The sequence below is a fragment of the Eubalaena glacialis genome, chromosome 14 (genome assembly GCF_028564815.1).
Source record: "Eubalaena glacialis isolate mEubGla1 chromosome 14, mEubGla1.1.hap2.+ XY, whole genome shotgun sequence".
Classification (NCBI taxonomy): domain Eukaryota; kingdom Metazoa; phylum Chordata; class Mammalia; order Artiodactyla; family Balaenidae; genus Eubalaena; species Eubalaena glacialis.
The window spans coordinates 27,768,358-27,782,457 of record NC_083729.1 but is presented as its reverse complement, the minus strand read 5'-3'; positions in this window follow the sequence as shown (position 1 = coordinate 27,782,457).

The following is a 14,100-nucleotide window of genomic DNA, read 5'->3' as shown; positions in this document are numbered from 1 at the left end:
CTATGCTATATAGTAGATCTCTAGGACTTAGTCATCTTGTATAACTGAAACTTCCTACCCTTTGGGTAATACGTCCCCTTTTCCCCATCTCCCCATCACCTGGAAATAACCATTCCCCTCCCTGTTTCTATGAGTCTGACAATATTCCTCAGATAAGTTGGATCATGTAATATTTGTCCTTCTGTGTTTGGTTTACTTCACTTAGCATAATGTCCTCCAGGTTCATCCATGCTGTTGCAAATGGCAAGATTTTCTTTTAAGACTGAATAATATTCCATTGTATGTATACCACATTTTTTCATCCATTCGTTCATTGATAGATATTTAGGTTGCTTCTACGTCTTGACATTTGTGAACAATGATGCATGAACATGGAGCAGATGTTCAATATAATGAACATAGGGGTGCAGATATTTCTTCAAGATATTGATTTTAATTCCTTTGAATATATACATTGCTGAAACATATGGTAGTTCTATTTTTAGTTTTTTGACGAACTTCCATAATTTTTTTCACAGTGGCTGCACCAATTTACATTCCCACCAACAGTTTACAAGGATACCAATTTCTCCACATTTGTTATCTTTTTTTTTTTGATAAAATCCATCCTAACAGGTGTGAGGTGATATCTCATTGTGGTTTTGATTTGAATTTCCCTGATGATCAGTGATGTTGAGCATCTTTTGCTATAACTGTTGGCCATTTATATGTTGTCTGTGGAAAAAATGTTTATTCAAATCCTTTGCTCATATTTTAATCAGATTATTTGTTTGTTATTGAGTTGTAGGAGTTCCTTATATTTTGGAGATTAACCCCTTATCAGATATGTGGTTTGCAAATTATTTCTCCACAGGTTCCATTCCATTGGTTATCTTTTCTGTTTCCTATGCTGTGCAGAAGTTTCTTAGATTATGCAGTCCACTTGTCAGTTTTTACTTTTGTTGCCTGTTTTAGTATCATATACAAGAAAATATTGCCAAGATCAATGTCATTAAGCCTTTCCCCTATGTTTTCTTCCAAGAGTTTTAGAGTTTTAAGTCTTATGTTCAAGTCTTTAATCCATTTTGAGTTCTTTTTGCGTATGGCACAGATAAGGGTCTAATTTCATTTTTTTGTGAGTATCGAGTTTTGCAAACACCATTTTCCCATTGTATATTCTTGGCACCCTTGTCAAAAGATCAGATGACCATATATGTAAAGGTTTATATCTGGGCTCTCTATTCTGTTCCGTTGGTTTATATGTTTATTTTTATGTCAGTATCATACTCTTTTAATTACTGTAGCTTTGTAATATATTTTTTAAACATCTTTATTGGAGTATAATTGCTTTACAATGGTGTGTTAGTTTCTGCTTTGCAACAAAGTGAATCATCTATACATATACATATATCCCCAAATCTCCTCCTTCTTGCGTCTCCCTCCCATCCTCCCTATCCCACCCCTCTAGGTGGTCACAAAGCACTGATCTCCCTGTGCTATGCAGCTGCTTCTCACTAGCTATCTATTTTACATTTGGTAGTGTATATATGTCCATGCCACTCTCTCACTTCGTCCCAGCTTACCCTTCCCCCTCCCCGTGTCCTCAAGTCCATTCTCTACGTCTGTGTCTTTATTCCAGTCCTGCCCCTAGGTTCTTCAGAACCTTTTTTTTTTTTTAGATTCCATATATATATGTTAGCATACGGTATTTGCTTTTCTCTTTCTGACTTACTTCACTCTGTATGACAGACTCTAGGTCCATCCACCTCACTACAAACAACTCAATTTTGTTTCTTTTTATGGCTGTGTAATAGTCCATTGTATATATGTGCCACATCTTCTTTATCCATTCATCTGTCCATGGACACTTAGGTTGCTTCCATGTCCTGGCTATTGTAAATAGAGCTGCAATGAGTACTGTGGTACATGACTCTTTTTGAATTATGGTTTTCTCAGGGTATATGCCAGTAGTGGGATTGCTGGGTCATATAGTAGTTCTATTTTTAGTTTTTTAAGAAACCTCCATACTGTTCTCCATAGTGGCTGTATCAATTTACATTCCCATGGCTCATGTAATATATTTTGAAATCAGGAAGTGTGATGCCTCCAGCTTTGTTCTTTCTCAAAGTTGTTTTGGCCATTTGGGGGTCCTTGGTGGTTCCGTATGAATTTTAGAATTGTTTTTTCTGTTTCTATAAAAATGTCACTGGGACCTTGATAAGGATTGCACTGAATCTGTAGATCACTTTGGGTGATATAGACGTTTTAACAATAGTAAGTCTTACAGTCCATGAACATGAGATGTCTTTCCATTTACTTGTGTCTGCTTTGAGTTCTTTCATCAGTGTTTTATAGTTTTCAATATACAAGTCTTTCACCTCCTTGGTTAAGTTTATTCCTAAGTATTTTATTATTTGTAATGCCATAGTAAATGGGATTGTTTTCTTAATTTCTCATTCTGATAGTTCATTGTTAGTGTATAGAAATGCAACTGACTTTTGCATGTTGATTTTGTAGCATGCAACTTTGCTGAATTCTTTTATTAGTTCTAACTTTTGTTTTTTTTTTGGTGGAGTCTTTAGGGTTTTCTAAATATAAGATCATGTCTACAAACAGAGATAAATTTACATCTTCTTTTCCAATTTGGATGCCTTTATTTCTTTTTTCTTGCCTAATTGTTCAGTCCAGGACTTCCAGTACTACATGGGATAGAAGTGGTGAGAGTCACCATCATTGCCTTGTTCACATCACAGAGGAAGAGACAAAGTTGAAATTTAAATGAGTTATGGTTTTGCCAAGTGAGACCATGCAGGTAAAGCACTCAGCAAAACAGCAGTGTTAACATGGCCTTCAAGGCCCTATGTAATCTGGCTGTACTCTCCCAACAGATCCTTTACTCCAGCCAGCCTGCTGATCTTCTTTCTGTCCTTGAAAACTAAAACTCTCCTACTCTAACACATTTGTACTTATTTCTCTTACTTCAATCTGCCCTCTTGTGACTGGCTCTTTCCTCATGCTGGGTCCCAGCTCTAAAGTTCCATTCTCAGAAAGGCTTTCCTGGACTACCCTCATTCCTTATCATGCTACCTGTTTCATTTATTTTTCAGCACTTGTGAATATCTGAAATATATTCAGCCCTTCATTTGCTTATTGTTTGTCTCTCCCCCAACAAGAGAATATAAACTGCTTGAAAGCAAGAACCACGACTATAATACCTAGAACAATGCCTGGAATCTAGCAGACCTGAGATAAATGTTTGTTTAAAGAATACATTCATTATTATTATCTCTATTCTCAAGGATGATATGATCTGATGGGAGAAGAGAGATAATTACAACTGAAGTAAGATTTCTAAAGCTTCTTGGCTTCCCAGGGGATTCTTATATGGTGCTGAAAAGCAGGGCCTGATTGGGAAATGCATTTTTCCCCACCAATCCTTGGGATACAACACAATGTGTCCCCAACTTATTTTATGCAACCTTCTACAAGAGAATTCTAACATCTATACACCTACCAGCGTCTGCATCTGTATATGCTAACTTCTGCCCTGTTTCCATGGTGCCCCTGTCCATGCAGATAAAAAATAAATGTTAGGGCAGCTGTATTCAATATGCAGAATTAAGATTCTTCCTGATCCAAGGCAAGTTAAATGAAATATAATATTTTTAATTTTTAAAAATCTATTTCATGTCAGAAAATTGTTCCTATAGATTGTTTTTTTAATGGCTTTATTTAGCCATTTTCCTGTTCTCAGCTTCCGGCTCAAAATTCTGGTATTTCGCTGATGTGTTAATTTTAGGGGCAAATGCCTAATCAGAATTTTAAGGATAATTAGTAGGTTGGCTAAATTTCAGGAAGAAATACTAGCGGTGTTTTCAACAGGCTGCCAGGATGTCTCCAATTATAAAGATGGAGGAAATAAAATCAACAGGATGGTAAAATCCATTGAGGGACAGCTTGCGTTTTATAGGAAAAGATGTAACTTCATTTAGCTTTGGTCTTTATGTCTTGCAAATGTGCTTAGCACTCCTATATCCCATGGGTCTCAGGGTCAATATTTATGTGCTGGAATATTTCATTGCCTCATAAATCAAGAGGTAACCAAGTATTTTTACTCTCTGGAAAAAATGTGTTATACCAGGTAGTTTCAGGCAGCTCTACTTCTCACTCACACTTTTATGCATAGACTCTCAGGATGATACAAAGCTAGATAAACAAGAAGGTTTGATCTTTCTCCTCTTGCTCCTTATATTAGATATTAACCATATCTAATTTTTAGGTAAATGTGATCCAACTCCAACCAAAATTTCAATCATGGAAACCCAAGGATAAGGATTGGAGGTTTTGTGTCTTTCATTTTAATATAAATTTCAAAAATCTTTCTCAGGGAAATCCTAGTACTTTAAATACCAAATTCAGGTTTAAAGCTGACAATCCTCCAAAAGGAATAGAAAAAGCATCTAAATAAACAATCCCTAAGAGACTCAAAAAAACAACAAACATTAAGAACATACATTACTTTCAATAGTCAGAAACAGTATTTCTCAAGGGAGCAGGTGTTCACCTTATGAAGACCATTCTCACATGGAGTTCCAGATAACAAGCCTCCTTTCCCAATTCCACAGAGGGTTCTGAGTCCTTAAATATTTTCTATCCCAGTTTCCTGGATGCCTAGCTTCTGGTTTCTATTCCAAAGCCCTTCACTCCATCAATACCTTCCATCTATAATATATAGAGAGAAGAATCTAGGCACCTGGACAGAGTGAGCTCATCCATCTGATGGGTGGTCCTGTATTCTACCAACCAAGCCCTATGTCTCTCAATAAATGAGCTGTTTCCCAAATTGTGTTCTATGGGATATTCATTCTCTCTCTCTCTCTCTCTCTCTCTCTCTCTCTCTCACACACACACATATAAAAGAAGTCTGTAGTGAAATAAGTTTGAAAGATGTAGATTTAAAACAAAATATATCTATCTATTAGAGAATTTGTCAAAGAATTTAATGTGTTATTGTGATTATGAACCTCAAAAAATGTGATAGAAGATATAGTATTTTCTAAATATACTTGACCACAAATCATTTTTTTAAGGAACGTCCTTTATTGACACAATTATTATTGATCTCCTTGTGAATGCACAGCAAGATGAATAATCAGATTTCCTGCCCTAAAGAAGTTTATAATTCAGGGAACAGATCATATTCTCTATTAACTGTTCTCTAGTTAAGTAGCCACTGGCCACATATGGCTATTTAAGTTTGATTAAATAAACTTAAATAACATTCAAATTTTTCAGTTCCTTAGTCTCACTAATCATATTTCAAGTTCTTAATAGACACATAGTGGCTAATGACTGCCATATTGATGGTGCTGGTATAGAACATTTCTATCATTGCACAATATTTTATTGGACAGAACTACTCTAGAACATTATACTATTTTTATTAACTGCATACTAATAATCACAGTCTTTCACTTTTTATATAATTTTTCTTCCAAAGACTACAAACATTATCAGATCTTATCCAACCACAAGTCATTCTTTTATTGGACTTGAGAAATTTCACTCATGCTTGGTAGAAATTATTCTTACTTCTATTATTACTTTACTTTCTTAATGAATTGCTTCTGGATCCATTATGTTACCTGAACTCAAGAACATTGACAAGAGTTAACAATCAGATCATATTAGACCAACCACACAGTGATCCTAGAATCAGAGATTTTCAAATCTGGAAAAGCCCCTAATGATGATTTATTCCAATTCCCTCAGTTTTGAAACTTATAAATTGAAGCTCAGAGACACAGGAACTTGGCCTTTGTCACATAGATACTAAACGTCAAAGCTACTTAAATCCACCTAAGTCAGTCATAGTGACTGTACACAGCTCCCTGGGTCTTAAATATTTTCCTTCAGAAAGGAAAGTTATGGCATAGCACACTACTGGCTAATAGGTGTAGCTATACACAGCAGGGATTTTTCTACTGATATTCTTATGCTAATGGTACAAAATGGAGCTCTTCTCCATGAGATTATTATCCTTGGCATTAAATTTAACTTTTACTGAAACTCAGTATGTGTTGTAAATAGTAAGCCCTATAGGGAAATACTCAGTGACACTATGTCCGTGTGTGTGCACACATATGTACAGGATCAGGAAAGAGAATGCAGATTTTTATTTCTCAATATGCAAATATATCATAATAAATATTTCACACTTTTATAGCACTTGACAGTTCCAGTGGCCTTTACACACATTATCTTATTAACCTCACAGCATCCTGTGAAGTAGGTATTTTTTAAAAAGGAGAAAACTGAGATTCAGAGAGATTAAGAATCATACAGTCCTGAGTCACATGAATGATATGCAGGGACTAAAACTCATTTTGTTTTTGTCTCTAAAGCTGATGCACTTACTATCGCATCATAGCTGCCTCCCTTAAAAAACATGGAAAGGACTTCCCTGGTGGCGCAGTGGTTAAGAATCTGCCTGCCAGTGTCCAGGAAGATCCCACATGCTGCAGAGCAATTAAGCCCGTGCACCACAACTACTGAGCCTGCGCTCTAGAGCCCACGAGCCACAACCATTGAGCCCGCGTGCCTAGAGCCCGTGCCCCACAGCAAAAGAAGCCACCACAATGAGAAGCGTATGCACGGCAACAAAGAGTAGCCCCCGCTTGCCGCAACTAGAAAAAAGCCCGCACACAGCAACGAAGACCCAAAGCAGCCAAAATTAAATTATTTAATTAATTAATTTTTTTAAAAACATGGGAAAAAATCCCTGTGTACCGTTGGTGGGAATGTAAAATGGTACAACTGCTATGAGCAACAGTATGACAGCACCTCAAAAAATTAAAAATAGAATTACCATATGATCCTGCAATTCCACTTCTGGATATATACCCAAAAGAATTGAAAGCAGGATCTTGAAGAGATATTTATAAACCCACGTTCACAGCAGCATTATTCACAACAGCTAAAACATGGAAGCAACCCAATATGTGGTACATATATACAATGAAATATTACTCAGCCTTAAAAAGGAAGGAAATCCTAACATATCCTAGAACGTGGATGAAACTTGAGGACATTATGCTAAGTGAAAGAAGCCAATCACAAAAAGACAAATACTATATGAGTCCACTTATATGAAGCACCTAGAGTAGTCAAATTCATAGAGAGAGAAAGTGGAATGGTGGTTGCCAGGGACTGGGAGAAGGAGAGAATGGGGAGTTATTGTCAAATGGATATAGAATTTCAGTTTCATAACATGAAAAGGTCTATGGAGATGGATGGTAGTGACAGTTGCACAACATTATGACAGTTGCATAACTCCCCATTATGAATGGGGAGTTATTGTCAAATGGATATAGAATTTCAGTTTCATAACATGAAAAGGTCTATGGAGATGGATGGTAGTGACAGTTGCACAACATTATGGATGTATTTAACACCACTGAACTGTACACTTAAAAAGGATTAAGATGGTAAATTTTGCTATGTGTATTCTACCACAATTAAAAAATAGCAAAATCACTCCCATTGAGCACACCATTTATATTCCCCCCAAACTATTTTTACAACAAAATAAAGCATGCAAAATTACCTAAACCATATTCAGAATTCTGCTTCCAGAATTACCATAGTAATTCTGGAAGCATCTAATAATGGTCAGAACTTATCATCAAATGTGGGTCATTATCTTTTCCATGTGAGTCCACGAACTTCCTATCTGCAATTAATTTTGTCTTCAGTGGACACAAATATAGAACAATCCCATCTTCCATTAAAGAATAAGCCCACTGGAGTTCCTATCATTATATCGCAGGACAACTCTGAATTAAAGAGCTGAGTGAAAGCTTTTTTCTATCCATAAAACTCATGAAAATCGCAGTTGTCTTGGATAAATATGTTTTTAAAAGAAGCCAAATGTCTGGCAGTTTTGCCTCGGTTTGGAGGAAGAAAGTGTCTTTGGACATTTTTTGGATGGAAAGTAGCTCGTTTTAGCTAATACCATGTAAATGTGGTATATTTTCTGGATAGCTGAAAGTATATGTTCTGTTCATCAGGACTATAAAATGGCTGTCCAGAAAAATAGCAAAAGTTGAAAAAGCCTCAAGGGGCACATCTGAAAACTGAGTTGCATGCATTGAAAAAGACAGATATATCTCTGGGGACTTGAAAATGGAACATTAACAATTATTAAGACTGTATATATATATTTTTAACGCCAAAGCAGATACAAGTACACAGTTGAGTTTTTACATGAAACCTGAGGTTACTGGATAACAAATATAATGATAAATAAACATAACTTTTCATCCTCTTTGATCCAGAAGAAAGGGGTGTGAAGCCCCTTCCACTTAACAGGGCTACAGATTAAGTTAGTTTTAAAAACCACCTTTCAAAATACGAACATTGCAGCTCCAAGACAGAAACAGCTGCTGATTGTGGATTGTGTGCCTATCTGTGTTCCCTGAATTTCCCAGGGCAAATTTAGATCTCCAAGTTATCAAAAGGAGGAAGCTCTGCTCTCACATTCAGTTTAGAGCTAGATGAAAAAAAGAGACAGAGGGCCTTTTGGGAAAAATCTGGAAAATCATAGGAAACATTCAAATAAAAACTTCATTGTTCTTCATTAGTAGTTTCATACAAGATTGCATTCGAATAATAGTTTATTTGGTAGAATTCCAGAGTTGGACAATGCTATAGACTGAATGTTTGTGTGTCCCCCAAAATTTATATGTTGAAACCTAATCCTCAATGTGGTGGGGCCCCATTTGAGGTGGGGCCTTTGGGAGGTGATTAGGTCAGGACAGCCGAGCTCTCATGAATTGAAGTAGTGCCCTTATAAAAGAGACTCCACAAAGTTCCCTCACCCCTTCCACCATGTGAGAACACAGCAGAAAGAAGGCTATGAACCAGGAAGTAGGTTTTCACCAGATATTGAATCTGCTGGCACCTTATTCTTGGACTCGCAGCCTTTAGCACTGTGAGAAATAAATTTCTGTTGTTTATAAGCCACCCAGTGTATGATATTCTGTTATAGCAGCCTAAATGGACTAAGACAGACAAGTAGCTTCAAGATCAGAAAAGATAATGTAGAAGACTTAAGAGCATGGGCTCAGGAGTCAGACAGTTTGGGCTCTATTTCCTGTTCTGATATTTCTCCATCTGTTTTCTAGATAGATGAAGCCAATGGAATTGAAGGAGAATGGCCCACAGAAACCTCTCATGAACTTCTTCATGCTCTTTCCCCACTTCTGACTAAGTAGAATGGATATGACTACTGCAGCCATGGACATGGTATGTTGTGTTGACAGAGTCCCTATCTGCCTATATCCCTGAATAATGACAGAGCCTCCGTCAACACGGGCTCCGAAACGACCACAAAAAGGAGACCTGCACTGCTCACATGTTCACCTGCCAGAGACTACTACATGTGCAAGAGACAAACTCCTATTATTGCAAGCCACTTTATGTGTGGGTGTATTTGTTATAGCAGTCAGCATTACCCTAACAAATACACCAATTTGCGTGTGTCACTAAGTCAGGGAGAAAGCTTTCCAACCTCTCTAAGACTTGTGACTTTTTAGGTATTTTCCAATACTTCATTTAAGTTTTGCAATGCCTGAAAAAGTAAAGTCTTCTTTTACCTGTCATGTATCATGGGGAACAATAAAAAGTGTAGGATCAGAGCATGACTAGAATTTTATTGATGACCCAAGGCAAAATAATATTCAGCCTGCTCTTTTGCAGCAGTATTAGATCTGCTGCTCTTTCAGCAGTAAAATCCTGTTTTGTCAGCAGCTACTGAGAGCAGATATGACTCAGAGGACACATAAAAGCATACATGTAAGGTAATTAGCTATTATGTTTAGAAAACCATTTTTTGCAACTTAAGTGCACTCTAACATTTCATATTTTAAATAATCAAAATCATATTCAGAATGCAGAATCTCAAAAACATTATGCTCTTCTATTTATGTCCTAATTGCATGAGACAGAAGAAAGGTACAAATGGTACACAAGGACATGCAGAGAATCACAAATTTTAGATATCTAAGAGAACTTAAAGATCACTGAGCACCACAGAGGAAGAAAGCAATGCCTGGACATACTGTGAACTGCACAATATCATTCCAAAAGAGTTAGGACTAAAATTCAGTTCTCAGTGTTTTATTTTGTTTTTCAGAAAACACTCATTTTTCAGATAGATCAACATCCAATGATTTAGAATTGTGGAATCTTGTTTCTGTGACATTATTCTTTAACTTTTCTTCAAAAAGTGATATCATGATTTATTTTATAATATTTGAGTTCGCAAGAGTAACAATTCTGAGACCTACCAGCATTTTATACATAGATGGTACTCAACAAATATTGATAGGTTGAGGTTATGTCCCTCAAGATTCATGGCCTAAGATAAGGTTTTTGCTATGACCCCACATAATCCAACTGTCTAGGGTTCCTATTTCAAAAAAGAAAGTTTAGAAAACCCAGAGTGAGAAAGAGGTTAATTATAGAGCAAAATATTTACTCTTAAATACTAAACATTTCTCAGGACCCAAACATGACTTTTTATGATTATAACATAAACTAATCACTACTTACGTTTTGAACATATTCAAGAGACTTCTGGATCAGCCACAACAGAATAACAGGAATAGGATTTACTTTCACTGTAAAAAAGAAATATATAACTGAAGAAAATATATAAAACAACTTTTTAGGCACTAGACAAAAGACAATGTAGACTGTGTTCCTGAGAGGAGAGAAATGTACAAGGTGAGTTTTGAATTTGCTTCAGTATTCTACCTTTCCAAGCTGCAGCTATGGACTAAACAAAGACTTCACTTTCAGGCAGAGGGAACAGAGCACAGAGATGCAACTTGCCAGAAAACAATAGAATAATATCTTTAAGGTATTGTAAAACAAAAACTGTCAGCCTAGAATTGTATTTATATTTGCCTGCATATTTACTATTTTCCGTGCTTTTCATTCCTTCTGGTAGATCAGAGGTCTGCACACGTTTTCTGTGAAGGGCCAAAGAGTAAATATTTAAGGCTTTGAAAACATTGTAAGTAGATTTTCAGAGAAACAAAAAAGAAATTTGTCATTAGTAGACCTGCACTGCAAGAAATGTTACAAGATGGCCTTCAGGTTGAGGCTTAATGATTCTAGCATTAAGGATGTATACCAGGGGTTAGCAAATTACAGACTGTAAGCCAAATTAAACCAGCTACCTGTTTTTGGTTGGTCTATGAACTAAGGTGATTTTCACACATCTAAGTGGTTGGAAAAAAATCAAAAAAATAATATTTTGAAAATTATATGAAATTCAAATGTTATTATTCACTTAAAAAGTTTATTAGAACACAGCCATAATCATTAGCTTACAAACTATCTATGGCTGCTTTCACTCTACAATGGCAGAGTTGAGTAGTTGTAACAGAGACTGTATTGCCCACAAAGCCTTAAATATTTACTCTTTGGCCCTTCATAGAAAAAGTGTGCAGACCTCTGATCTATCAGAAGGAATGAAAAGCACTGAAAATAGTAAATATGCAGGCAAATATAAAAAACACCTTTCCTCTTTTTTTACTTTATTTAAAAAATTGTTTAAAGCAAAAGTAACAGAAGTGGATTAGGAGATTTAAGCACATGTAGAAGTAAAAGGTAAGACAATAACAGGAAAAATAATACAAGGGGAGTAAATAGAAACATAGCATTGTAATATTCTTATATTATACATGAAGGGGTATGCCTTAGTCAGATCAGACTACTATAATAAATACCATAGACTGGATGGCTTAAACAACAAACATTTATTTCTCACAGTTCTAGAGGCTGGAAAGTCCAAGATCAAGGTGCTGGCCAATTCTATTGCTGATGAGAGCCCTCTTCCTAGTTTGTAGATGACATGCTGTATCCCCATGAGGAGGAGAGAGAAATCATCTCTCTCATGTCTCTTCTTATAAGGGCACTAATCCCATTATGGTGGTTCCACCCTCATGACCTAATTGCCTCTCAAAAGCTTCACCTCCAAATACCATTACTTGGGGGGATTAGGGCTTCAGCATATGAATTTTGGTGGGACACAAACATTCAGTCCATAGCATGGAATAATATTAACCCAAGTTAAGTTGTGGTAAGTTAAAGATGTATATGTTAATCTCTACAGCAACATCTAAAATAACAAAATAAGGAGATATAAAGAAAGATAAAATAGAAGAGTAAAACATATTCAATTAATCAAAAATAAGGAAGAAGAGGAAAAAAACAAAGAACGGGGGAAAGAATAGAAAAACAAAAGTAAGATGGTAGTCTTAAACCTAACCATATCAAAATTACATTATATCTAAACATTCTAATTAAAAGGCAAAGACTGTCAGACTGGGAAAAAATCAAGACCAAATACATGCTCTCCACAAGAGATGTATTTAAATATAAATATGCAGAAAGGTTGGAAATAAAATGATGGTAAAATATATACCATACAAACAATATACATAAAGCTGGACTGATTATATTAAAAATCAGACAAAGTATGCTTCAAGTAAAGGAATAATAATAAAGATGATTGAGGGACATGCCTTAATGAGACAAGGATCAAAGAATATTGAAGATGTGAAAAACACTATCAAACAATTAAAGAACACTAGGTGAAACCAGTTAATTGGGATTTATATAACACTACATAAAGCAACTGTAGAATTCACAATCTTTTGAAGCACACATAGAACATTCACAATATAGACCATGTGTTGAGCCAAAAAAACAAGCCTTAATTTTAAGGCATTGAAAACATAAAGAATACATTTTCAAACTAAATTAGAATTATATTAAAAAATCAATAACAAAAAGATACTTGTAATATCCCCAAATACTTGGAAACTAAGAAATATAATTCTAAATAAGACATGAGTCAAAGAAAAAAAAAATCACAAAAGAAAACAGAAAATATTTTGACCTGCATTATAAGGGAAACACAACATATTAAACTTTGTGGGATGCAATTAAGACAGTCTTTAAAAGGTAATTTATATCTTTAGATGCTTATATTAGAGAAGAAACATTTAAAATCAATGATCTAAGACACTATAAAGAACAAGAAGAATAAGATCAAATTAAACTCAGAATAAGTAAAGGGAGGAAAGAATAAATGTGTAACTCAACTGGTATATAAAGTAAACAAACAATAGAGACAACTAACAAGACTGAAACTCACTGGCAAGTATTATCAAACATTTGAGAAAAAAATAACTACAACCCTCCAATCTTAAACCAATGTTTTCCTAAAATATAAATAGTCCAAACATTTTAATTAAAAAGCAGACATTGTCAGAGTGGATGAAAATGTAAGACCCAATTATATGCTATCTTTAAAAAAAAAGCTTCAAATATAAAGATATAGATAGATTTAAAGTAAATTCATGGAAAAAGACGTGCTTTGCAAATATTAATCATAAAGTTGTGTCTTAGTGGGTTCAGGCAGCTGTAACAGATACCATAAACTGGGATAACAGAAATTTTACTTCACAGTCTTGGAGACTGTGAAGTTAAAGATCAAGGTGCCAGCAGATTCCATGTTTGGTAAAGGCCTGCTTCCTGGTTTACAGAAGGCTGTATTCTCACTGTGCTCTCTCCTGGCAGAAGGGGCAAGGGAGCTCTCTTGGATCCTCTTATAAGGGTACTAATCTTATAATCTTTTATAAGGGTGGAGCCTTCATGACCTAACCCATCTCCAAATGGCCTCACCTCCAAATACCATCAAACTATATATTATGTTTCAACATATGAATTCTGGGGACACAAATCTTCAGTCTATAGCATCTGGGGTGGTTGTATTAATATTAGACAAAGTAAACTTTACAACAAGAAATATTACCAAGGATAAAGATAAAGGAATCCTAATGATAAAAATATCAATTCACCTAAAAGTATGCAGCTAAAAGTAGAACTTAAATGAAGCAAAAAATAAATGCACCTAAAAGAAGAACTTTTATGCACCTAAAAGTAGAACTTAAATGAAGCAAAAACTGACTATTTAAGGAGAAATAAATAAATAGCTGAATATTTCAAAACTCTTTTCTAAGTAATTGATAAAACAAGTGGACA